This window comes from Myxine glutinosa, chromosome 10, assembly GCF_964187855.1.
Source record: "Myxine glutinosa chromosome 10, kmMyxGlut1.1, whole genome shotgun sequence".
NCBI lineage: Eukaryota > Metazoa > Chordata > Myxini > Myxiniformes > Myxinidae > Myxine > Myxine glutinosa.
In genome coordinates, this window is record NC_136270.1 from 9,507,450 (window position 1) to 9,535,205 (window position 27,756).

Genomic DNA, 27,756 nt, shown 5'->3' on the forward strand with positions numbered 1-27,756 from the left:
ACACCAGGGTGACCCCTTCAGTGCATAAACCAATTAACCTGTCCACTGCAGGGCATATAGAAATGAAGTTATTTTCTGCATATAATAATAATATAAGTTCAGTTCTATATAACAATTTCTGTTATCACCACTACCACTACAACTACCACTACTACAAGCTTTGTCTGGAATTTTGTGGACTAACAGACAAACAGACATACAGACAAGCTGGGATCAAAACATTACCTCCTTCCACCATTGAGTGTAGAGGTAAACATCATGGAAATTATATCATGCCCTAGATTTAATTCATGCTTACCCGTGTATTTGCTTCACTGGTTCACAAGGTCTTTTGCATACATGTAATTCAGACTCTCGTCTTCATTGCTGACCACACAATGTTCGCAACATATTAATGTACATTTGTGCCAAATTTGGTGCTTGTATCACAAAATGCACAATTATTTTGAATATTTGGGCTAAGCCGCCCCACTATATCGGCCGGCCTCGAAGACCGAAATTGTGACGGTGTCACCCGAAAAATTTGAAATTACGAAATTTGAAAAAATTTGAAAAAAAAAATTACGGAATTTCAAGTGGCCCAATATCTGAAAATGTTCGCAACATATTAATGTACATTTGTGCCAAATTTGGTGCTTGTATCACAAAATGCACAACAGGTTTGCTATGCTGCTACACTATAGTCAGCGACTGGCTTTGGAAGCCAGATTGGAAATGTGCAAGTTCTGGATGGTACAAGATCCGTGAACCATTCTACATTGCAAGCAGTACACAGAAGCAAAGGGATGTCTGACCATTGCTATCTGAAGTTGAATATTCCCAAGAACAGGCAGTTTTCTGGATTAATATCAAGATTGAGAAACTTTTTAAAGATCTGGTACCAAAAGCAACATTTAAAAGTGGAAATGTATCCCTCTGCACATTTTTTTTTCTCTAAAGACATCATTGATATATCTTCTTATTTATGAAGCCTCCCCCAATAGCCTATAGGGGAAGTGTTATTGCTGTTTTGGGTTTCTTTCTAAAATTGGCGCCATTAATTTTTAATGGTACTATAGTTTATTAGACCCCAAAAGTACTAAACCTAAACAACAGAAGGGCTTTGCCCTACGGGCTACGTCATAAAAAATATATTACTGTGAAAAGTTTTTATATATTTATGATGTGCTGAAGTATAGACAGTAAAGACCATTAATTATGTGGTTGCCAATTGGCGATCCGCGGTCATTTATCGCTAACGTTTGCTGGTCCCTGTTGAGAAAAAGGTAGATCTTTTACACCCCTTAATACCCCATAAAATGTAGACACCATAAAACCCCATTTATACCTTCACACCCCTTAGACACCTTCAAACCCATTTAGACCGTTTTAAGACCCTTTCGACTCATTCGACCCTTACATCCTCTGGACCCCTTAATACCCATCCATACTCTTTAGAGACCTATTCACCTTCTTCAACCCTTTAGACACTTGTTAAACCTATAGAGCTTTTAAGACGCCTTAGACCAGGGGTTTTTAACCTGTGGTCAGTGGACCCCTTTGGGGTCCGTGGATGGGCTTCAGGGGGTTCATGAACCAGGCGCAGCATATTTATTTTTGGATATTTTTGGCCATATGAATGTGGTAAGTCTTTCGATTCAAGGCCCTGCAGTCACCATTATGGATGCTGCTGAAAACCTACAAGCTCTTTTGGCCAAGCTGCCACTGTGGAAGAGGAGATTGGAGGCAGACAACTATGCAAACTTTCCAATGCTGGAGGAAGTGCTTCTGCAGGTTGGAGTCGAGAGAGACAAAGCCCTGTCAATTTCTCTGCAGGAAAAATGTGCAGACACCTGGAAACTCTGCAGAACTCTTTTGAAGGTTACTTCTGCTCAGATGACCTTAAATTTGAAACCTGGATTCGTAATCCTTTCCTTGCTGATATAAACTGTATTAATGATGCAGACCTTGCCAAAGATGACCTCATTGACCTGAGGACAAAGGAAATGATACGACATGAGTTCAACTCGAAGAGTCTTGGAGAATTTTGGTGTTCCTTGACACAAGCCTACCCTCGTCTGGCAAAGCGAGCTGTGGGAGCTCTGATTCCGTTTGCAACCACAAATCTTTGCGAGTTCAGGATTTTCAGCACTTGTTACCATCAAAACGAAAAGCAGAAATCGATTGGATGTCAAACGTGACATGCGTGTTGCCTTGTCAAAGACCACTCCCCAATTACATCTTCTTATTGAAGCCAAACAACAACAGCCTTCTCACTGAAATGAACCTTTGAGCAGAATTGAAGTTTATTTTTTGTTTAATTTGCACAATTTGGATATATTTCATTTTATTCAGGGAATGGTCATTGATTTTTGCATGAAAAAAGTGAGATATATTCTTTGTAAAGACTGTTTTTTAATTCTGATTATGACTGTATTTGAAGGAACTAATTTCCCTATGCAATAAAATGTATTAATTGTACGCAAAATTTTGTGTTTATGTGCTTATGTGCATTTTTCTGGGGAGGGGTCCGTAGCTTTCACCAGATTCTCAAAGGGGTCCATGACTCAAAAAAGGTAAAGAACCCCTGCCTAAGACCATTTAAGACCCTTTGGAACTTTTAGCCCCATTTGGTATTTTGCTCTTAGATCCTTTTAAGACCATTTAAGACCCGTAAGACACTTTAGACCCCTTAGAAAATCTTTTTTAAATCCCCCAAAATCGTTTCGTGCACCATTTGTGTCACATCACATGTTGCAATGACGAATCGAAACTGATATCCCAAATAAAAGCTGATGTTGGAAAGTGAAACGGAAACTACTGATCTATGGATCATCGAAAGGAAAACCAGAATGAAATGCTGTGAAAAATACCGAATGGAAATTGCTGAAAACAAAGCCATGGGGAGCATATTGGGAGAGAGACAGAGAGAGAGAGACAGACAGAAAGAGAGAGAGACAGAGAGAGAGAGAGAGAGAGAGAGAGAGAGAGAGACAGACAGAGAAAGAGACAGACAGAGAGACAGACAGAGAGAGAGACAGAGAGAGAGAGACTTGACTTTTGTGTCCTTTTATTATAAAAAATATAAACAAACTTTCACAAAGCAGTTGTAAACACAGCAACCAATTTAAAGAAACATTTACACAAGGATCATAAATACACCAAAAAGGAGCAATGGATATTTAAAAGAAACCAGCAAGTCCAAAAATATTTTACAAACCCAATGTGAATAAACACAAACAATTTTAAACGAAATGCTCATGCGAGAGCTATGAATACATCAAAAAGCAAAATTAAGCGTTTCGTTCCTCACAGAACAAATAACATGTTTTAACACACAATCTATCATAAAATTCTTGTTCTTTTCCGTACTTGCTGCAATACAGGTACTCAAGCTGTATCCGAGAAATAATCAGGACTTTCAAGGTCAACAAAATATTACAAAAAGGAAATTCACCACCTTCCACCTTCTTTTTCCTTGTTTTGTAAATTGCCATTTTTCCTTCAACAACCAAAAAGTTTGCAAAAGCAGTTTCGGACTTATGCACAGCAGAAATAGGATAACCACAAATAAATTCATCAGAGGAAAAAGAAAGCCCCATTTTCAAAATATTGGCATGCAAAAACTTAAACAAAGGAACAAGTCTTCTGCACCCAACATACTCATGATAAAGCGTTTCACGACTTTCACAAAAGGGGTACACTTCAGAAATGTCATTTGAAAATTTGTGCAACAAAATGTTATGAGGAAGAATCCAATGCGCAAGCCTCCATTGCAAGTCTCCCGTACGCTTGGAGATTGGGGGTGCATATAGACTGCGCCATGCAGGAGTAATAGGTGAAGAAGCTGACAGGTGCTCTTTCCACTGAACACCAAAAGGGCCTTTTACAAAGTCGGCAAAAATAAAACGAACACAACATTCATGTAACGCCCCTTTCTCAATGGAGTTAAGGGGTACAAAATTTCCATTAAAATTCAAAAGCAAAACAGGGAAAGCATATTGGTCAAGCAAACCCGCAGACTCAAACAGGCTCCTGAACTCTACTCCAAGATTATTTGCTGCTCTTGAGATAGCAAAAAAAATCTGGTCAATAATCCGAATGGACCTGAAACCAGAGCAGGCAGAAATTTCATGAGCAGACTTCCATCTTTCTCTTTGAAAGTCCAACAAATTATGGACAGAGAGAAGATCTGACTCCACAAAGTACTGGACAAAAGTCCTGGAAGAAGGAATGGCTGAAAAAAGAGGGTTGTAGAAGATTGGTTCGTTGAGGAACGTCGAGGTGGTAATGGAACCGGTCTCACGATGCAACGACAAGGCTTGCCAGGCGTTGATGACACTCTGCATGTACAGAGGAAGTGATGAGACATTGATCTTCGGGAGATCAAGCAAAAACAGTTCGTGACCATATCCCAGTTCACTTCTGCTCAGATGACCTCAGATGAGGGAGGGGGAGGGGAGGGGAAGGGGAGGGGGAGGGGAGGGGGAGGGGGGAGGGGGGAGGGGAGAGACACAATGTCTCACAGAGTTGCACTGGAGGCAGTTGACCGCACACTGCAAGATATTCGAAACGATCAGACTGTCATGGGAGGCATTACTCTTCTGATGGCAGGGGACGTGCCTCTGTCTCATCTCTGTCTCTCGCTGTCGGGCCCTCGCCAGACATTGTTGATTGGCGTTTAGACGTGCCTGTGTCTCATCTTCTGTCTCTCGCTGTCTGGCCCTCGCCAGACATTGTTGATTGGCGTTTAGACGTGCCTCTGTCTCATCTTCTATCTCTCGCTGTCTGAATCTAGAGACACGTTCTTGATTGGCTTGTCGATGGTGAAAAATACCTTCATCGGTTTCATGGAGTCTCCGATCAGCGATTTTCCTTGCTCGGGAGGTTGAACGTGACAAATTTCTTTTCTTCAGTGCCATTGCCTTTATCATAGTCAGTCTTCCAGTCACTCACTCGTAGACAAATTCAAAATACCAAATTCAAAATACTCGTAGACAAAGTACCACGTTTACACGTGGTAAGAAACGACGCAAACGCACGATTGCAACTCTGCGTCGTGTCGTGGGCGTGGCCAACGTGGCCTCATGCTCCCAGGTGATTGGCTAACTCGAGCTCGAGAGAGCCATAATGCGCTTCGTTATGGCAAAAAATATGGATCTAAAGATGAAAGGGAACAAAACCTATGTGGTGTGAATGGCAATGTTCGTCGCTGAAATGTGAAAAAAGGCAATTGCTTTTCGCTCTGAAATACGTGCGAACGCGTAACTGAGTTAATGGCGGCAAGGAACATCACGTGATCGCTCTGAGCGAATCAGCGCGCTGCTCTGCGACCGGTCAGATTCCGTGCATAATATTCCTCGCTGAAATGCGCTGAGGTAAAAATATGGTTAAAAAATATTATGAAATCAATTTTTTGGTCGGCCATGTTCTTACCAGGCTCAATGGCCATGTCTGTGCCAAATATCAAGTACGTGAGCCTCTCCGTTTAGGAGTCTATCGGTAACATTACACACAAACACACACACACACACACACAAACTGTGTTTTATATATATATATTTTACTCCAGGGGGTCCCAGGATTACCCCCCCAAAATATCGTTGCGATCGGTTCAGCCGTTTTTGTGGTACCGGGGAACAGACGGACGGACGGACAGACGGACATTTGGTGAATTATAGTAAGATTACAGCACAAAAGGCTTTGGTTATTTCTAATATGTCGTGTTTGTTTTGTTGTATTTTTATTTTTTAAGAGATTCTTCACCATTGAGTGATAGGGCTAAAATTATATGTAGCATGTGGTATTTCAAAAAGTTGTGGATGAGTTGGTTTGGCGACAAAAACAAGCCGATTATATGTTGGTTCATATCGGATCCAGATCCGACCCATCAGTGGATACAAAACGTAAACTGTACAGCCTGGCGGAGTTATTTGCTCCACAGAGTGCCGGTCTAGATCTTTATTGATTTGTTTCATATTTCTCTTTAATATTCGTACTAGAAAACCTGAAGACTAACTCGCTTTGCTGTTGGACAGAAATGTATCTCAAGTTGAGCACGTGAAGCCACTCTGTATGCTTTGGACATTTAAGCTTCAGACAGGTGGCCATCAGCAAAGATAAAAGCATATTTTCTGACACTACAGAAGTGTCTCAAATCACCTTTAATGCTTCGAGTGGATGTCAAAATAAATGAAAGGTTTTGCAATCGAATTGTCTTGTGGCCAACCAAATTTGCCTCCTTTCTTAGCTGTGTCCTGAGAAAGGTGATTGGATGACCTGTTCAAGCAAGAAGGGTGGGGTACTTAAAAAAAAATCTTCATTATGTCTCCATGATATAGATGCACATACGTGCCTGATACCTCAATTTGTTTTCTTGCTCAAATTTCTGTCTATATAATGAAGAAGATGCCATCAATTGGTGACAGCATTTATATTGTCACGTCCTTGACCGATGAAGACCAGCCTTGGACAGATAGCCGAACGTTGCTTTAACTTTGAGGCATATCTTTCATGCACGTGGGAAAGGCCCAATGCCTTATATGATCGTACGGCCACCACAGGTTTTATTCCTCAACCCACAAACGAGTAAACGGACACGACGCACAAAAGTAAGATGCGACAAATAATGAATTTATTTAAAATAATGTGAAGCAATAAAAATGAATGTGAGGTAAAAACTACTTCCGAACTTGAGACGTCTCCACTCAGACTCGTATACAAACAAGGGGAAAACGAAAGCAAAAAGAAATAATGTTTCTGCCGGCCGGCACCTAGCTCTGGTCTCAATGAGGGGCTTGGCGTTTGTCACCTCCAAACCACCGCGTGGGAAGCGCACGAACTGGCGCTCCTTGACGTCCCAACATGAAGTACTTCTCGCAGTCGGTTCACCTGCAAGTCCCTCTGCTGTCCCGGTGAAGCACAATCCAGTCCACCACCCATGCCGATTATCTTCCTTGCAATGCCGACTGCCGCCCGAACCGCTCTTGCTCAGTCTTTTTCCACAGGCGCACACGAGCCAAAAATGCAACCGCCTGCGACAAAGCCCAGAATGAGAGAGCCAACAATGCTGCGACTGTCCGCCTCGCAGCCAGTTCGAGAGAGTGAGGGAGAAGGGACTCACCCTCCTTTGCCCTTCGCTGATGTCACACTCGACCAATCCCGACATCTCTTCACATCATCCCATCTCCATGGCCAATCATCCCCTACAGGGATGGGGCCTCACGGCCTGCCCGACGCCCAATGATGAAGCTCGGGGTGTGGCCTGTGAATTACAGTCCTTCGAGGTGGAGTCTCGATGTCTGTCCTTCAGGAATGTTCGGCTAAGTGGGGTTCCCTTGCCAATTGTAATGTCGGGTTATACTGTCATCGATGTCGGTTTAATTGCCGTTGTTGTAATTGTTGTTGTAATGGCGGCCCTTTTTGATAAAATAAAACATACGGGAAAATTGCAGGGGCAATTACACACTGGGGATTATCCTTAAGCCCTACCTAATTAGCATAGCTCTGCCCCTAGTATGGAGACACATATACGATATCATGCTCTACGGATTCCCTACTTATTACATGGAGATTCGTCTTCTTCACGTCACACGGTCCATGCTAAACGATACATTCCTAACTTCATGAAGGTATTTCATCTCTAACCCCCACAAACGTAACAATGTAATTCCCTGAACATTCATTTTCATATCCTTAGAATTTGAGTCACTGAGTCAGATGAAACATTTCATTTTATCAACTTGAGTCAAATCTGCCAATTGGAAGATTTTTGCTTTTAATTTTCCTCAAAATTAATTCATGAGATTGTTGAATAAAGGAGATTATATTTCTTCCTTGTAGAAATGATGATTCACGCAATGGTGTCTGTTTAATATGAAAGACACATTAATAAAAAGGAAAGATAATTTTAAAAAAGTTTATTTATTTATTTTGTATATTCTCTTTTTGGCATGTCCATACGTTTTAATTATGTAACTAGATGGTATTCATAGAATACTTACCTTGTGCCATCTTGAGAAGGACTTGATGCAAGCCAACTCTTTTGTTTTTTAAGGGATTTTTTTTGATCCAATATGGCTGCCAGACCACGTGACATATGATGTCATTTTTAAAAACCTTTATTTCGGCTGTGACAGGAAATTTTTCATTCAGTTGTTTGTCTTGACTGTGATGCAGACTATATAGGTAGGGAAACATAGGTTTCAACATGATCAGCATTGTACTCGCCGAATTATGACGTCATTATTACGGTACTGATGACATCATCATTAACATATCTTAACATCATTAGTCCAAGGATAGTGCTTGACATTGAGCCATATTTCATTTTTTTTTCCATGGAGTAGTTTCGGAGATATAGAGGTGCAACTGTTTTCGATTTTTCCAAGATGGCGCCTATACCATGTGACCAATGACGTCATAATGATCATTAAAACAATTCCACAGGAGGAGCCGCTCATATTCTGAAGATAGTTGCAGAGGAGATTTTTTTTTTCATAGTGATCATATCAAGCATTGCACTTGCCGAATAAGACGTCATAATGGAGGCACCTGTGACATCATCATTAACATATCTTATTCCCCATGGGGTGTACTTGACAATGAGCCATGTTTCAATTTTTTCCATTAAGTGGTTTGGGAGATATAGAGGTGTAACGTTTTTCCAAGATGGCGTCTGTACCACGTGACCTGTGACGCCATAATTATCAGCAAAAAAATCTACAGGCGGAGGCGCTCCTACAGTAAAATGTCATGTCAATTGGACCAACAGTTTCCGAATAAATGAATTTTTAAAATGCAGACACGGCACACGTATGGCACACATACCGCATATGCACCCGATTGCTTAACCCTGCTTTTCACTTCGAGAGCGCAGGGTAATTATGATTAGCCATCTCATGAAATTTGCTGTATGTAAATATATATATGTGTGTGTGTGTGTGTGTATATGTATATATATATATATATATATATATATATATAGATATATATATATATATATATATATATATATATATATATATATATATACACACATGTCATATATATATAAATGACATTGTCATTTGGTCAAGTGCAACAAGACAGGTCATCTTAGGGGAGTTGTCGGTACCTTGGGAAGTGAACATGGAGGAGGTGCACGAGAGGAAGAGAGGAAAGTACAGTGAGCTGGAGGCAGAGTGCCGGGAGAAGGGTTGGCGAGTTTCGTGTCAGCCATTTGAGGTGGGGTGCAGAGGGTATATTGGCAATGCCTTTTCTGCATTTCTTGCTAGGCTGGGAGTGTGTGGGACAGAAAGAAGGAGGATGTGTGACATGGTGGCCCAGGTTGCCTTGAAAGGCTCATTTTGGATATGGAGGAAGTTTATGGAGGCACGTCGAACGGTGTAGGTTGGTTGTGTTTTTTTTTTTTTTTTTTTTTGTTTGTTTTTTAGGTTACCATTATTATTTCTTATTTTGTGTATATGAGTGAGTGGGTGAGGGTGTGTGTTTTTGCATGAATTAATTTTTGCATGAGTGTGTTTTTGTGTGTTGAGTGGTGTTTGATGTAAGGGTAGGTGGTTGGTTGGTTAGTGTTGTGTGTGTATGGGTGTGTATGTGTGTGTATGAATGATCTGGTGTTTTGTTGGTGAGTGGTGAAGTGTATAAAGGTGGGTGTTTGAGTGTTCCACCATGTTTGTTTGGTGCTGTGGATTCTGGATGTGGAGGTGTTGTTGTTGTTCGCACTGGCTGGGGGTGGGGGTATGTACGCACCCAGGTGCAGTTGCTGCATGTGGATGTGTATGTGCCCCTGCTGGCCCACCTTAGCTGACCGTATCGAGGTTGAAGGGCCGAAACGGGATGATGCTGAGGACCTCGACTGAGGACCCGGTCAGTGCGGCACACTTGTGACCAGGTGTGTTTTGAAGTTATGTATATATATATATATATATATATATATATATATATATATATATATATATATGTATATATATATATATATATATATATATATATATATATATATGTATATATATATATATATATATATATATATATATTATATATATGTATATATATATATATATATATATATATATATATATATATACATATATATATATATATATATATATATATATATATATATATATATATATATATATATATATATATGTATATATGTTTGTATATATATATTTATATATATTTATATATGCATATAAATATTTATACATATATATATATATATATATATATATATATATATACAATATACATATATATATATATACATATATATATACAATATACATATATATATATATACATATATATATATATATATATATATATATATATATATATATATATATATATATATATATATATATATATACATATATTGTTACGGTCCGCGGATTGGATGTTATTTACCGAGCGGAGGTAACCGCGGCCGAACAGTTGTTCCCCATTTCTTCCCGACTCACCCGATTCACCCAGACGTTGGCCAAATCGCGCTATGCCAAATCAATGATAGAAAGGACACGACGACTGGGAAAGATGAAACGACGCAAGGGGGGGTACAGTTCTCAAGACCTTCGGAGGAGGGTATAATTACAGTGGTGGAGAAAAGGGGGTAGATTACAAGGCAGAGTGAGGTAAAGACACAGAAGAGATGGGCACTTAAATACAGTCTTATCTATTCCCAGACAGACCACGGACAAACGGAAAAGGTAGACTCACATGGGGATTGATGGCAGGAATGGACAGGTAGGTCGCTGGCACAAGGTGCACCTTGGCTCGGGGACAGGATAAAGCACGGTTCAAAGATGCAGGGAGGTCTCACAGCACTCGGAGGTGGTCTTGCTTGCTCCAAGCTCAGCGCGCATCTGACGTCACCTCTCTCTCACTGCGCATGCTCAGCGGGGAGTGACACGCCCTCGGCTGGTTGGTTCCGCCCCAACTGGGGCCGGTCCGCCGCTTCCATTGGGTGCGGGGGTTACAGGGCTCCGCCCTTGACGAGGAGCCGACAGGGAGCCCCTGTTTGGTAACCCCGTCGAGCACATGTACGATGGCGGCTCGTTGGGAAGGCCTGACTGGTGTCCTCCCACCACTCCTACCAAGCCGGAGTGAGGACGCGCACTCCCTGCGCTCGTTGTTGTTGTTGTTGTTGTTGTTGAAGAGAACTGTGAGGAAGAGCTGCGGGGAGGTATTGGGGAGGTCCTAAACTTCCTAACGGTGCCATACAATCACATTCTGGTGCAACGAAGGGTCAGAATTAATGGAAACGAATCCTTACCTGACATAGACTAAGAATAACTAGCAAGATGTCCTATAGTTGTCTACCTGAGATGCGGTGGACCTGGATGCGACATTTAATGGGGGAAATAGGGGGAGGTCGGGTCTACAGAGTGTTGTTTACAGAAAATGGGACTAGGGAATGGGGGATTGGGGAGAGTTGGGAAGTATTGAGGAAATAGGGGAATATTTACAAGCGGATATGGATGGATGCAAATCCCATATCCGCAACACTGCACCCTTCTCGACCTCGGGGCTTCCCGACCCGATAAATTTTTACCTACTTTAGTGTGCCACTCAGATGTAGTTCCCTCTACTATTAACTCAACCCTGAGTGCGACAGTTTTACAGATGTTCACAAATGAGTAAATATGTCCCCCTGCGACGTTGCACCCTTCTCCTAAGAGAAACACACCCACAGGATAACCGAATCGCGGAAAGCATCCTCAAACTAAACATACAGCCGGTAGGGAGCATCATTTATACAAGACTACACTGATATTTACACTACGATCCAGGAACTGTTCTTTGAGGAACACATGCAGATGTTATGCATAGGGAGAGCACGCATGCCAGCATCGATACACCAACCCACGAGTGCCCTGTGGCCCTACGGCCTTTAATAATGTGCAGAGCACCCCTTCCAAGCACCAAAAGCACCACCCCTTTATGCACAGTCAGCACCATCCGGTGCACCAATAAAGTGTTCAATAAAAATGCACAATCAAGTGTCCATGGTCACCGGTGGTGTCGCAGCCGGCCGATGTTCTGCCGCTGGTCTTGCCTTCATGGAGTGCACTTGGCCTTCTGGCTTCTTTAGAAATAAAGAAAGGCGCCAACCGCATCCATTTCTTAATTGTGGCCATCAGGGGGGCCAACTAAAAGTGGTTCACCTGTATGGCATAGGTGCCACGTTGACCCAGAGGTCCATCAACAGGTGGTGCTTGACCGCAAAAGAACTGCGGTCCATTGTGGGTGGCCACAAAAATTGCGGTCCATATGGTGTATCGATCCAGGCAGCAAGCAGCGGAAGTACAGGCCCACAACTGCGGAGCCAGCACCTCTCTCTCCTCTCTCTCTGCCCCAAAGCCAGATCCTCGGAGGTGGGAGACAAAAGAAGACAGGTGAGTAAGGTGGTAAGGGCGCAAAAGTGCATGCAATATAAGGTAATGCACACTGGGGGCACATGGGAACCAGGTGAGACAGGTACGTTCCTACCGTACGCCCCCCCCCCCACCAGGTAACCTACATTGCCCCTCCCTTACCCCTTACTGTATCCACAAAACACAACACCACCCATAAACATCTACTTTACACATCAACAAACGTCCCTACTGTCTTCCCCGTTCCTCCCATAAACCAAATTCGTCTTCTCTCCCCCCTAACCATTCAAATTTGCCACTTCCAACTCTCATCAAAATTTGCCATCTGCAACTCAACATCAAAATTTTCCATCACCAATTCATCATCAGTCCCTCCTAAGGAGGGAGAGATGGAATCACCCCAATGTCTCATCCACGTCGTGATGCGTCTCACAAATCCAAACAGCAATTCTCACTTCCTGCAACACAAAACAAAGAAAACACAGGTGTGGAGTCATCATCATCACCTCAGGTAAGTGGCTGCGTATGGTGCGACAGGTTCATCAATCCTAACTATTTCCTAAATGACTTTAACAACTTTACATTACCCGGGGTCTTTCTCCTGCCAAACCATTGGCCCTAATTACTCTATGTGGTTCGAAGAACCAAAATCCCATTGACCATCTGTGGTGCACACCATCAATTTGGGTCTCACTCCCCGATTCAACACTCGGTGCTCCCGCACAATTTCGGTGGCTGGGTCGTGTGACGCTCCCAGCTGGTCCGCCCACCTGCACACCTCCACCACTGTTGTTGCCTACCGAGCTCACCTGCTCCTCACCCTAACCTAACTAACTGGGGAAGGCCCTCTCGCACTCTCACCCCCTCGGTGCCCTCTCTGGCACGGGCTGCCCGATCCACACCCGGGATCCTCAGGCACCCACTGACACTAACGGCTCCCAGAGCCCACCTGCGGCCTCACCTGGCCGACATCTAACAGTGGCGGAGTGCCCAACCATTCACACTCGTACTAACAGGCCACACGACCAGCCAATTTCACCACACCAATGCACCCATCCACAATACCATTCTGCAACCGCACCACAAATGCCAATATCCAACCACAATTTACCTATACCTTCTAACTACTCTTTAAACTACCCTCCCCGGGTACTCGTGAAAGGGGTCCACTCTTCCCCCATCCACACCTTCGCACCATGCACACCACTCCGTTCCACTTACTCCAACTCTCTCCACACCACTCATTCTCTGCTCCATATATTCCACACACCTGTACTTGCACACCTGTGCTCTCATACTTGGTGCCGCCTGCATCCTTCTCTCCCCCAAGCGCATTCGCGCTGATCCACAACACTCACTACTCACCATGACACTCATCCGCAATGCTCTCTCATTCATCACTTGTACACTCACACACACCTCGGAGCATTGCCTCACCAATGCCTCATTTGAAGCTGCTCACCAGCACTTCCATTCACACTGCATCATCTGCTCTGTCTACTCCCTTCTAAAACTCGCGCTCCTCCGTCTTCCCTTACACTCAGCGCTCCCACGTCATTATCAAACACTAAGCTACTACGTCCCCACTACAGGTACCAAGTCTCCTACTTAAATCTTCTCCTACTAACCTACTCCTACTAACCTACTCCTACTAACCTACTCCTACTCCTAAGTCTCCTACTAACCTTCTAGTTTCCCGGGGGCTGGCGGGGGGGGGGGGGGGTGTCTGGGGTCGGCTAACCCGCTCCCCCCTGGGCGGAGTTAAGGACCTCAACCGCCGGGGATCATCCCGGCGCGTGGCTCGACAGTGCCGCGCCAGGTGACCCAGACGGTTGCAAGTATAGCACCTCATCTGATAAGGTGCTTGTCTCCGGAATTCCAAATTTCCCCCCCTGAAGGTCCGAATTGGATTACCCGCTCGTGGTCCACCGCGGGCCACCTCCGGGGCCGCCTGCCATGGTCCAGGTCCCGCCAGGCGCTGGTCCACCAGCCTCCGGACCATGCCCGCCAGGTCAGGACTCACGTCGGGAGCGGGCCCCCTAAGGGGTCCTCCCTCCATCGGGGGTCCCACCTGGCGGATCGCCACTGCATGACGCTCGCTCCCCCGGGCCAGGGGCCTCGCTGATTCCCAATGGGCTGCAGCGTCAGCCGCCTGGCTCAGAGTCTGCGGGCGCCACATGGCGAGCTGTTGCCGGAGCTCAATATCCGGGAGGGCCTGGATAAAATGGTCCAGCGCCAGGCTTTCCCGGGAATCCGCTGCCATGTTAGCATGTACGATCCCCACTGCGTGGCGAATGTCGTGGGCAAGTTCCCCGATGGCTTCCTGGGGCTTGCGTTTTCACAGCGCGAGCTGAGCTTTAACAAGCTCGCTCTGCTGTTCAATGCCGAATCGATTAATTAGGGCGTCGCGGAGGGCTGGCAGGGTGAGAGCACCTGGTGGTAATGCCGTCAGCACCTCCGCCGCCGCGCCGCGCAATGCGGCCACCAGGTGTACTCTACCTTCGTCCTCACCCCAACCGTTGCCCTTACACACACAGTCAAACTGCGCCAGGTACGCTCGTAGATCACTCTTGCCGTCATACGGCGCGAGTGGGACCTTGTGGGACCACCTCGTATGCGAGTCGTTGCCCGCCTGCCGGACCCCGTGCGTCGCCCCTTCCGGGGTCAGCGCGGGGCCGAACCGGCCGGGCCCCCACAGTACATTACCCCCAAGGGGCTCCCGTGCCTCCCCTGTCCCTCTAAAAACTACCCCTGTTGGTGTCGATGCATGGGTCACGCTTCCGCAACCCGCTACCCATTCCATACCACCACAACCTTGCTCATTCACACCTCGCACCTCTCCCATCACCGGACCCTCTCACTCGCACCCTCGTTCCATACACTCCGGACCAGCCATACACCTCACTCTTGGCCTCTCACGAACATCCGGGTCCATCTCGACCCCCAAGCTTATTAAATCACCTGGCGCATTATACGCACGACCATATTGGTCACCACTTACACCGGGTCCTCTTTGTCTTCGCTTCTCCTCCATCACCTGCGAATCCCTCATCCGGTTAATGAGCACATCATCACGATCCGAACACAGACTTTGGACCAATTCTTTTACTTCCTCTTTTATCTCTTTCTTATCCTCTCTCCGTCGCTTCTTAATTTCGCTCACCCCTTCTTCCACTTCTTCTAATTTCTGCTTCACCTCCTTCATCTCCTCGTGCACCCCCTTAAGTTCTTCCTCTAACTCCACCTTATTTTTTCCTATGTGCTCCCGCACCTCCCGCTCTTTAACCTCCATCACCTCTACCACCTTGTTCATTTTCCTCGTCAGGTCCTCATGTACCGTCTGACACTCTTTTTTAATTACCCCTACGTCCTTTTTCATCTCCTTCTGTGTCGATTTTAAACCCTCTATTACCGCTGTGTTCTTCTTTACCTGGTCCCCCAACTCCTTTTGTCCCACTGTCAGCTGTTCTACTCCCAGCGTCAACTCCTCTATACCACCTTGAAATTTTACAGTCCCCTTTCTCACCTCCTTCTCCATGCGCTCCTCACAGTGCCTCACCTCCTCACGCACTCCTCCGACCTCCTCACTCACACCTCTTCTGATCTCCCCTCCCATCACTTGCATCTCCTGCCCAGATGCCACCCTCATCTGCTCCATTTCCTCCCTGTGAGCATCCAATTTAGTTTCTACCCCCATTCTGACCCCCTCTATCTGCTGCCCCATTTGTTTAACTTCCCTTCCGCTTGGTCCCTCATGTCCCTCAATTTGCCTTCCATACTGTTTTCTAACCCCTCTAACCCCTTTTTCATCCCTTCCATTTGATTCTCTTGAGCGGCCATTCTGTTTTCTACCCCCGTTAACCCCCCCTGTATTTCCCCTAATCTATTGTCTAATCCCTCAAATTTGTTGTCTAGTCCCTCAAATTTGTTTCTTAATCCCTCTATTCTACTCCCTAACCCTCCGATCTGGGCCCCCATGTCCTCCCTCAATTTCTCGCTATTGGACCCCATGTCCTCCCTCAATTTCTCGCTACTAGGGCATGCCCGTACTATATATATATCTAAAATTATATCCCCCCCCTCTATTTACATGAAATGGTTTGGTCCAAAGCGAACGGCTTGCGAGTACGGTGACAATCCCCCCCCTCTATTTACATGAAATGGTTTGGTCCAAAGCGAACGGCTTGCGAGTACGGTGACAATCCCCCCCCCCTCTATTTACATGAAATGGTTTGGTCCAAAGCGAACGGCTTGCGGAGTTTGGTAAAGAAATCGCCATAGCGTGCACAAACGCGCAGGAAAGCGAAAGAATCGCAAATTAGTTTTAATTAGTTTTAAAACATAGTTTAACGCCAACATAGTTTGCCAACGTGAAATAAATGAATACGCTCTCAAATGTGCCGTCCGAGGCAGAGTCTGTTCGGCAGGTTCGGCACACGTGATAGCTCGCTGCTCTCTGATTGGTTGAATCGTTTTTTGGACATAGCTCGGTAACTACTTGTCCGATTAATATGAAACCTTGAAAAGGCACATCCTCGGGTCCCCAGCAATATACCTGGCAAGTTTAAAGTATATCGGACCCGTGGTTGTCGAGAAACAGCGGTCACAGACAAACAAACACACAGAGATTACTGGAATTATAGATAGAAGCGACCCCATGTCCTCCCTTAATTGCTTGCCCATTCTTTGTTCCAATTGTTCGCTATTCTGGGCCAACAGGGCCCCTATTTGCGCCATGAGGACTTGCATGTCCATCGGCGGCACGGGTACAGCTACCGCAATCCCCTGCGCGGCGTCGACCTGTTTCGGCGTCGACCGAAAACCGCCACCGCGGGGAAAACCGCCAACTCCACCGGCCTGGCGGAGCCAGCCGCGCTCCTCCAGGTCCACCACCTGGTGCTGGTTCCACACCAAGTTCGGCCACGAGGCTCGGCAGTGTCATCCGCCATGCTCCTTCAACAGGTCGGGAAACGCCCGGGCCGGCGCTCAATAGTGGCGATGAGCGCCGGCCGTTCGAGCAGCCTGCTGTTCATAACGGACACCTTATCCGGGCGCCGTTACCTCTGCGACACGGGAGCGCAGGTGAGTGTCGTTCCCGCCGGTACGTCAGACAAGCACGCCGCGGGCGGGGGCCCCGCGCTGCTTGCCGCGAACGGGACGCCCATCCGTACGTACGGAAAACGCTGCCTCTCTCTGCGGTTCGGAGGGCAGGTTTTCCGATGGACGTTCGTCACCGCCGACGTGCCCATGGCACTGCTTGGCACGGACTTCCTGTGCGCTAATGGGCTCCTGGTCGACATAAAGCGCAGACGTCTTGTCCAGGCCGAGACGTTCAGCTCGCTCGCTTGTGCGCTGCCCAGCTCGTCGAGCAGCTCAACGAGCGGCTCGCCGAGCGGCTTGCCAAGCGGCTTGCCGAATGGTTCGGTTCCGGCCACATTGATCTGTACGCTTCCGGCAGCGGACGCATTCACCTGCCTCCTCGCCGGCTTCCCGGCCCTCATGCGGCCCACCTTCTCGGCGGGGGCCGTCAAGCACGGGGTGGCCCATCACATCCCCACCGTCGGGCCACCGGTCTACGCCCGGGCACGCCGCCTCGAGCCGACGAAGCTGGCGGTGGCAAAAGCGGTGTTCGCTACCCTGGAGCGACTCGGCATCGTTCGGCGCTCGGAGAGTGCTTGGGCGTCGCCGCTACACATCGTGCCGAAGCCCAGTGGGGGATGGCGCCCGTGCGGGGACTATCGCCGTCTCAATGACGCCACCACCCCCGACCGCTACCCCGTCCCCCACATTCAGGACTTTTCCGCCCGTTTGGCGGGCATGTCCTTCTTCTCAAAGGTGGACCTCATACGCGGCTACCATCAGGTCCCCGTCAGGCCGGAGGACGTCCCGAAGATGGCGGTCATCGCGTCTTTCGGACTCTTCGAGTTCCTGCGGATGCCCTTCGGTCTGAAGAATGCGGCTCAGGCGTTCCAGCGACTGATGGACAGTGTCCTGCGCGACTTGGATTTTGTCTACGTCTACCTGGACGATATCCTCGTCGCCAGCGCGTCCCGCGAAGAGCACCTACGCCACCTCCGCACGCTCTTCGAACGCCTGGGCCAGCATGGCCTGATTGTGAACCCCGCAAAGTGCCGGTTCGGCGTCGCCGTAATCGATTTTCTGGGGCACCGTGTCACCAGGCACGGAGCCGTCCCCCTGCCGGCTAAGGTGGAGGCGGTGAAGGGGTTTCTGCGCCCCCGCACGATCAGAGAGCTGCAGGAGTTCCTGGGCATGGTGAACTTTTACCATCGGTTCCTGCCCCGTATCGCCCAGCTCCTGCGCCCCCTGCACGAAGCTCTCCGAGGTAAGCCGGGCAAAGGGGACGTTACCTGGACCGAGCAGATGGACACGGCGTTCACGGGCGCGAAGCTCGCCTTGGCTAACGCCACCATGCTCGCGCACCCGGTGCCCGATGCACCGATCGCCCTCACCACCGACGCCTCGGACAATGCGGTGGGCGCGGTGCACGAGCAATGGGTGCGTGGAGCTTGGCAACCGCTGGCATTCTTTAGCCGGCAGCTTCGCCCGCCCGAACGCCGTTACAGTACCTTCGACCGCGAGTTGCTCGGGCTTCACTTGGCGGTCAGGCACTTCCGCAATCTGCTTGAGGGCCGTGCGTTCACGGCCTTCGTCGACCACAAGCCGCTGATCTTCGCGATGGGCAAAGTCACCGAGCCGTGGTCGGCCCGGCAGCAGCGTCACCTCTCAGCCGTGTCTGAGTAGGCGAGTACACGACGGACATCCGGCACGTCGCGGGGAAGGACAACCCGGTGGCGGATTGCCTTTCCCGGGCCGTCGCCCACGCAATCCACCTCGGCATCGACTATGCCCGGATGGCAGCGGACCAGGCCGCTGACCCCGACGTCCAGGCCTTGCAGACCGCCGTCACGGGCCTCCGCGTCACCGAGGTGCCGTTCGACGGCGCGGGCGCGGCCCTCTTGTGCGACGTCTCCCTCGGGCGGCCACGCCCCATCGTGCCCGCGGGCTGGCAGCGCCAGGTGTTTGACGCCATCCACGGCCTGTCGCACCCGGGCGCGAGGGCCTCCCAAAGGTTGATCGCCGACAAGTTCGTCTGGCATGGCCTCCGGAAGGCCGTCCGTGGCTCGGCCAGGACGTGCCTCGCGTGCCAGCGCGCCAAGGTGCACCGGCACACCCAGGCCCCGTTGGCCCCGTTCACGGTGCCGGAACGCCGGTTTGACCACGTCCACGTGGACCTGGTGGGACCTCTGCCCCCCTCGCGGGGTTTCACCCACGTCCTCACCATGGTGGACCGCACCACCCGGTGACCGGAGGCCGTGCCCTTGGCGTCGACGATGGTGGCGGACGTCGTGCAGGCTTTCATCGCCACCTGGGTCGCCAGGTTCGGCGCCCCCTCAGACATCTCGTCCGACCGCGGCCCCCAGTTCACCTCGGAGCTCTGGGGGGCGGTCGCGCAGGGGCTCAGGGTCCGGCTGCACCAAACCACGGCCTACCACCCCCAGGCTAACGGCCTGTGTGAGCGATTTCACCGCTCATTGAAGGCCGCGCTCCGGGCCACCCTCCGCGACGGCGGCTGGGTCGACAGGCTCCCCTGGGTCCTGCTGGGCCTCCGGACGGCGCCCAAGGAGGACCTGCGCGCATCCGCGGCGGAGTTGGTCTTCGGGCAACCGCTGCGGGTGCCGGGCGAGTTCCTCCCCGACTCCACGGCACCATGGTCCGCGGCACAGCAGCGCTCCACTCTGCAAGAGACCGCCCAGAGGTTCGCCCCGGTGCCAACGGCATGCCACGGGCACCCACCGACGCACGTCGCCCTGGAGCTTCGCACGGCGGAATACGTCTTCGTCCGCCACGATGCCCACCGGACACCACTGCGGCCCCCGTACGACGGGCTTTTCCGCGTGATGGAGACCGGGGCGAAGAACTTCATCCTGGACATCGGCGGTACTCCTGACCGCGTTTCTGTAGACTGCCTCAAGCTGGCCCACCTCGACGTGGACCATCCACCGCCAGTGGCCCGACCCCCGCGTCGGGGCCGCCCCCCTGCGGGCGGACCCCCGGCACCGCCCAGCCCCACCGCCACGCCGCCACGCCGCCCCCCGGTCCTGCACCCATCCCAGGGGCAGCCAGGGGCATCCCACCTGGCATCCCTGCACCCCGGACGCCGCCGATCGCCAGGGGGCGCTTCGGCCGGGTCATCCGTCCGCCCCGCAAACTGGCCCTCCAGGTGCGCGGGAATTCTGGGGGCACGCGTGTGGCGGACACAAAAGCCCACTGGCGTGGTGACATCATTCCGCGCACCAAGTGGGCGGTGGCCACGCCCGAGGGGTAGGCGTGGCCTGAGGATATACACGGGGCGCGCAGCCCGGAGCGCGCTAGTGTTACAGTGAGCTCCTGAAATAAAGACGCTTATAAGTTACCGCTTGTCCGCTTCCTCCTTGCTCGCAAGCAGCGCGCGTAACGCCGCGCTTTACTACCTGAGATGCGGTGGACCTGGATGCGACATTTAATGGGGGAAATAGGGGGAGGTCGGGTCTACAGAGTGTTGTTTACAGAAAATGGGACTAGGGAATGGGGGATTGGGGAGAGTTGGGAAGTATTGAGGGAATAGGGGAATATTTACAAGCGGATATGGATGGATGCAAATCCCATATCCGCAACAATATATATATATATATATATATATATATATATATATATATATATATATATGTATATATATAAATATTTATATGTGTATATATATGCATATATATATTTATATTTGTTAGTTTTGTATCTAATTAGTTTTAATTTAACCTTAAAAAGAAAAGACAAACTCTCTAAAAAGAAAAAAAAAGTCATTACTCACGTGCTTAGTGACACCACGTCACAGTATTGTGTTGTGTTTTTTTCACTATGATATTGGTAAATGTTAATGTGTATCACACATGAGTATGCAGCATGAAAGCTTTACTCACAAGGTACATCTGAAACGTCTGAATCTTATTTATGAAAATGCCCCGTATTGCTTGGAATAAATTTATATTTAGCCTCGGCAAAAATTGGCTGCACTAAAATTCAAGAAGTGTCTTTCTTTGTGTCTGGTTGTTTGTTTGTTTTACACCTTTGCACTCCTGAATTCCGGGACAGAATTAGTTTTAAACTGGTGGTTGTACTCAGGGTGTGTGCATTGTATGGTTTTAGGCGGTAAAAAAAAAATTCTAAATTTCATATGCGGTTAAGAAAACCTTCATTACTCACACGTTTGAATTCTCTCTATGTAAATGTGTATAAATATTCTCTCTATGTAAATGTGTATATATATTCTCTCTTATGTAAATGTGAGAAATATTCTCTCGATGTAAACGTGTATAAATATTCTCTCGATGTAAATGTGTATAAATATTCTCTATGTAAACGTGTATAAATATTCTCTCGATGTAAACGTGCATAAATATTCTCTCGATGTAAATGTGGATAAATATTCTCTATGTAAACGTGTATAAATATTCTCTACGTAAACGTGTATAAATATTCTCTCGATGTAAACGTGTATAAATATTCTCTATGTAAATGTGTATAAATATTCTCTCGATGTAAACCTGCATAAATATTCTCTCGATGTAAACGTGTATAAATATTCTCTATGTAAACGTGTATAAATATTCTCTCGATGTAAACGTGTATAAATATTCTCTATGTAAACGTGTATAAATATTCTCTATGTAAACGTGTATAAATATTCTCTCGATGGAAACGTGTATAAATATTCTCTATGTAAACGTGTATAAATATTCTCTCGATGTAGACGTGTATAAATATTCTCTATGTAAACGTGTATAAATATTCTCTCGATGTAAACGTGCATAAATATTCTCTCGATGTAAACGTGTATAAATATTCTCTATGTAAACGTGTATAAATATTCTCTCGATGTAAACGTGTATAAATATTCTCGATGTAAACGTGTATAAATATTCTCTCGATGTAAATGTGTATAAATATTCTCTATGTAAACGTGTATAAATATTCTCTCGATGTAAACGTGCATAAATATTCTCTCGATGTAAACGTGTATAAATATTCTCTCGATGTAAACGTGTATAAATATTCTCCCGATGTAAACGTGTATAAATATTCTCTCAATGTAAACGTGTATAAATATTCTCTCGATGTAAACGTGTATAAATATTCTCCCGATGTAAACGTGTATAAATATTCTCTATGTAAACGTGTATAAATATTCTCTCGATGTAAATGTGTATAAATATTCTCTATGTAAACTTGTATAAATATTCTCTCGATGTAAACGTGCATAAATATTCTCTCGATGTAAACGTGTATAAATATTCTCTTGATGTAAACGTGTATAAATATTCTCCCGATGTAAACGTGTATAAATACTGGTATGTCGGTTGGGTATGGCATATATAGATCCAGGTAGATCTGCATAGGTATCATGCTTCGGCTGTCGTGAAAGGAAACCTCACCTGTAATAAGTTTTGTTTAGGCGGTTTGTTTGGATTGAGGTGTACCTTCGTCCCGATCTCTTGGCAGAGATTATGGATGGAATCTCCCTCGCTACTGAGACGACCCCGATAGGCAACCAGGCCATAATGCAATTTATGAAGCAAATGAAGGATGACATGGATGCTCAGAGCGAGCGAATGGAATAACGATATGAAGGGAATGAATATAGTGATAAAATTAATGAATTAAAGGGAGAAATGGGAGAAATGAAAAATGAATTGATAGGAGACATGAAGCGAATGATTAACAAAATGGATGCCCGGGATGAAGAATTGAAGGAAGGATGAAAGAATGGTACCGATAAGGCACAGGAGCAGGGAATTGTAACGGGAATTCAATTAAAACGGGAGAATGCATGTGTGGAAGTAAATGGGGAGTGTGAAAATTTAAATAGGGGAGAATTAAATTTAATTGGGGAATGTTTCCCACATGGAGGCCTGGAAGGTTGTCGGGCTGGTGTGGATGCCGCAACACCCCAACAGGGGGATAGATTGGAATCCTTGCTACACAAGTGCAGTTGTGCAGAGCAAGAGGAGGTAACATTATTGGGGGTCCGTGTAACGGAACCGGACCAGGTATTTATTGGGGAAGGCCTGATGGGGTCAGAAATGATTGGGGTTGATAATGTACATGATGTGACCCAGCGGCTGGAGACCTTTGGACCCAACCAACCTACAACTACCTGCACATCAGAGGTGAGGTAAGACTTTGAGGTGGACTGTCCCAGGCTTCAGGACTTGCTAGGTAAATTGGGGACATGTACTTTGGAGAAAGGGGGCGGGTGAAGAGTGATGACATGGCCGGTGAGGTGGGATGGAATGTGTGCCACATTGTCTTGTGGGTGGTGTTTGTTTATGTATTGAGGTGATGTGTTTTTATGTGGTCGTGAGATTGGAAACGGAAATATGAGTGTGGTGATTTTTGAAATGTGTTTTGAAATGTGGGATTTAAATGTGAATTGGGGATTTCACACATAATCAGGCCATGCCAACTCATTTGGGACCATCTTTGGGAAAGGTGTTGAGAATTTAATGGCAGCGGGGCCGGGGGGGGGGGGGGGGAGGCGGGGGTGAGAATGTGTTTTAGGGATTTTGTGGGGAGGGAAAGTGTGCATGTCGGCAGGTATGGATAAAGCTCAAGAGGAGCGATGACTGCGACCCACCCTCTGCGGTAATTACCCTTGACAGCTAGTGATGACTGGAAATTGGAGCCCGTTGGTGAAGGGTCTGTTGGGTGCCCTGGGGTGGAAGAATCCTGGCGACCCGTGTTGCTGCAAGGAGGCAGGAGGCAACGGAGCCTGGTGTGAGGAGACCTCCACCGGCGGGGGTAAAGGCGGAAAGGGCTGTTTGACTGTCACGGGGCCAAGAGGTAAAGTGGGGGGGGGCAATTAATTTATGTAAGTCAAGTGACTTGTTTTTGGACTGCGGGCACCACAGCCTGAAGCACCCCCACCATCTTGATTGGGCGGTACCTCCCCACTACCTAGTTGAGAAATGAACACACATATGAATGTGACATCTATGTCATGGTCCTGCAGGGGGGTGAACTAAGTGTTTTGTTGATTTTTGAAATGTCTTGCTGATTTTTGGAATGAGAATGCGTGGTTATGGGATTTGTGTTGCATGAATGTGGGCGAAATCCACTGAGCCATGGCACTCACCTGTAACACCGGGACAGGGCCCACGGAAATTTGAGGTGCATTGGGATGGCCCTGCAGGTAACGTTGCATCTTGTGGCATCCACCGGGGGACGCAGTCTGTAGGAAGGGGTTGTACAAATGTATATAGTTTTTGAAGTTTTGCATGTTTTGGATAAGGCTAAGTTTGTGGTTAAGATAGGTTTGCATGTTGTTTGTTTCCCTTCCTCCGTAGGAGCAACCAATTATAATGATTGTACATATTTGCATGATTGTTAAGGGTATTAGCATGTTGAGGAGCATAGGTAGGTAGGTAGCTTCGGCTCACTTCCCACAGCCCTCCTGATTTATTTCATAGGCTAATTAAGTGTGAGACAGTAAGTGTTAAGACTGGAATGGTTGCGCCTGCAGTGAACCCAGCAGGGGCTACGGTTCCAGAGAGGTTGGGGGGGGGGGGGGGGGCTGTGTTATGTCGGTTGGGTAGGGCATATATAGATCCAGGTAGATCTGCATAGGTATCATGCTCCGGCTGTCGTGATAGGAAACCTCACCTGTAATAAGTTCTGTTTAGGCGGTTTGTTTGAATTAAGGTATATCTTCGTCCCCATTACGAGGAATGGGACATGATAAATAGTTCTAGGGATTATGCTAACTCCATTGTGTGTGAAACCTCTGTGATCATTCCGGTGTGCCTTATGGCAACACCTCACATACATTAGCTAGGCCCATTAGTGCACACACTAATTAAATCCCCCTCCGCCACAAGACGATAAAACTGACCGGAAGAGCAGACAGCAAGCGGCCGCACACTACGGCGCCATGGCAGGCAGACATTGCACAGGCGGGCCGAGATCCACGCCCAGGATAACTCGTGATTGACATGAGGGGGAGGGGCGAGCAACAACAAGAGCACATATTGGAGAGTAGGGAGGTTGAAAGATGTGCCACACTGATTGGCCACCACAATGACGTGCGACCGATGACGTAACACCAAAGGTGAGAGACGCTCGGCCAATGAGTGCGGGGGGCGCGAACGAGCTACCAACAAGTGACGCGCTGATTAGAGGGAAAAGACCAGGACGTGAGGAAGGCGCGAAAAGCTGCGAGGAAACGACGCACTGATTGGCAGAGATAGAGAGCTGACGTCAGAGGACGTCTGATAAAAGTAAGTGGAGATGGGCATTTTCTCTCTTCCTCTTCGCCCTTCGCCTCTGCCTCTGCCTCTTCACCCTTTGCCTCTGTCTTTTCCTCTTTGCCCTTCGCCTCTGCCTCTTTCTGCCTTCCCGTGTTGGAGACCATTCCTTTCTTATCCGTTGCCCTTTGCACGTTCCTGTGCCAGCGGATCTCTCATCTTGGTTCCGGACGAGGGAGCGACTCCGGTGGACGAGTCCGGGCACGGCCGGGGGAGCGAGCTGCATGCGACTCATTCGAGTCGTACGGGGGGCTGGTGGAACGCCAGCAGATGGGCCGAACAGTTCGCGCCAACCGGAGCCGCGTCAGACGGAGCCTGATCGACCCGACATACAGACTGAGATAAGCCCAAGCCAAACACGGACACAATGTTATATTTTTTTCTTCATTCCCCTGTGCTGTATTTGAAATCTGTGAGTGGGATCCCAACCTAGGTTTTAGTTCTTCCATCGCGTTCTTTGTTATCGGGTCCGTTAATAAATATTTCTTGTTGTACATTTTACATCTGTTTTTGGTTTGATTTATTAATTTGCAGGTAAAGACATCGTCGGACCATCAGGTAAGCCACGGCATTCTCCCCAAAACCCGTCTGCTCGTGTATGATCCGCCATTGAATTGGAAACGCCTCATTAAGCTCGATTCCATCCGTGGACGCTCTGTCTTAATAGAGCCGTCCACAGGACAATACTCTCTCGATGTAAATGTGTATAAATATTCTCTTGATGTAAATGTGTATAAATACTCTCTCTATGTAAATGTGTATGAATATTCTGTCGATGTAAACGTGTATAAATATTCTCTCTATGTAAACGTGTATAAATATTCTCTCGATGTAAACGTGTATAAATATTCTCTCGATGTAAACGTGTATAAATACTCTCTCGATGTAAATGTGTATCACATAGTGCCGCTTGTGGCGGGGGAACCACAAGTCATTTTGTTGGAATTAACCCATCCGTTAGGGATGCGCTCTTTGCTGGTACTGTATAATAAAATGCAGTCTCTTCCCATTTATTGTCATTAAATTTCAACAGGTGGCAGCAGTAGTACAAATGGTGGTGAGCTGTAAACTACATTTGAAACAGTTACAATCACATTCCAAGGGCTGGCAGGATAACCTCGATGAATGCACACTGGTTTTTCAGATGTCTATCCTCGATTCAAATCCTGAGTTCAAATCCTAAGTTGTATGATGAAGTTAGGATAAAAAAAATGTTGTGGCTCCTTGGTACAGATTGTGTGGCTGGGTTTTGATGCTGGAGCAGGGAGGGTGTGATGCAGTGTGCTCTGCAAATACCGTATATATAACAACACTCTGCAGTCACAGATCTCTGGTGAGACTGAAGAGTGGATGACGAATTGAAATGGGAGTAAGATAATTAAACACCCTGTTTTGTCCTGCATTTGGTCAAGCTTGGTCGGTGTTGTTTCACATGCCGCCATCTTAACTAGCAGTGAGAATTCACACTCCTGAGGTGATCCTCGTCAATGGTGGAGATCAGGTGTTCAGTGGTCAGAATGTGAGCCACTTATATGCAGAGTTTACCCTGCTCTTGTAACCATGTTGTTGATGTAACTTGTTTAGTTGACCTGGTCAATGGTCGCAGCAGTAGAACCAATTATATCACGCTTTCTTCTAGCGACGTTTGCATCACTAAGTTTGCTGCCAAGCTCCTATTTTACGCTAGAGATGGACAAAGCCATTATTTAGCCTCAGAGACAGAGTAAGACTGGTGTTGTGGGGTCCTTGGAGTTGCTTCTCCATGGATGGGCAATTGAGCATAAACAATTGTTATTGCCAGGAAGATGGCTTACAATCTGCATGCATTGCCTCATTTTTCAGACAGTGATGAGTTTTTGATGAGTAATTCCTAACTCCTGTGCCCCCAATTAATGTCCCGATAAGCGAACACATAGAGTGTTATTGTTAGCCCGTCCCCCACATAGCGGGAGACGGGTTTTTGTGTGTGTGTGTGTGTGTGTGTGTGTGTGTGTGTGTGTGTGTGTGTGTGTGTGTGTGTGTGTGTGTGTGTGTGTGTG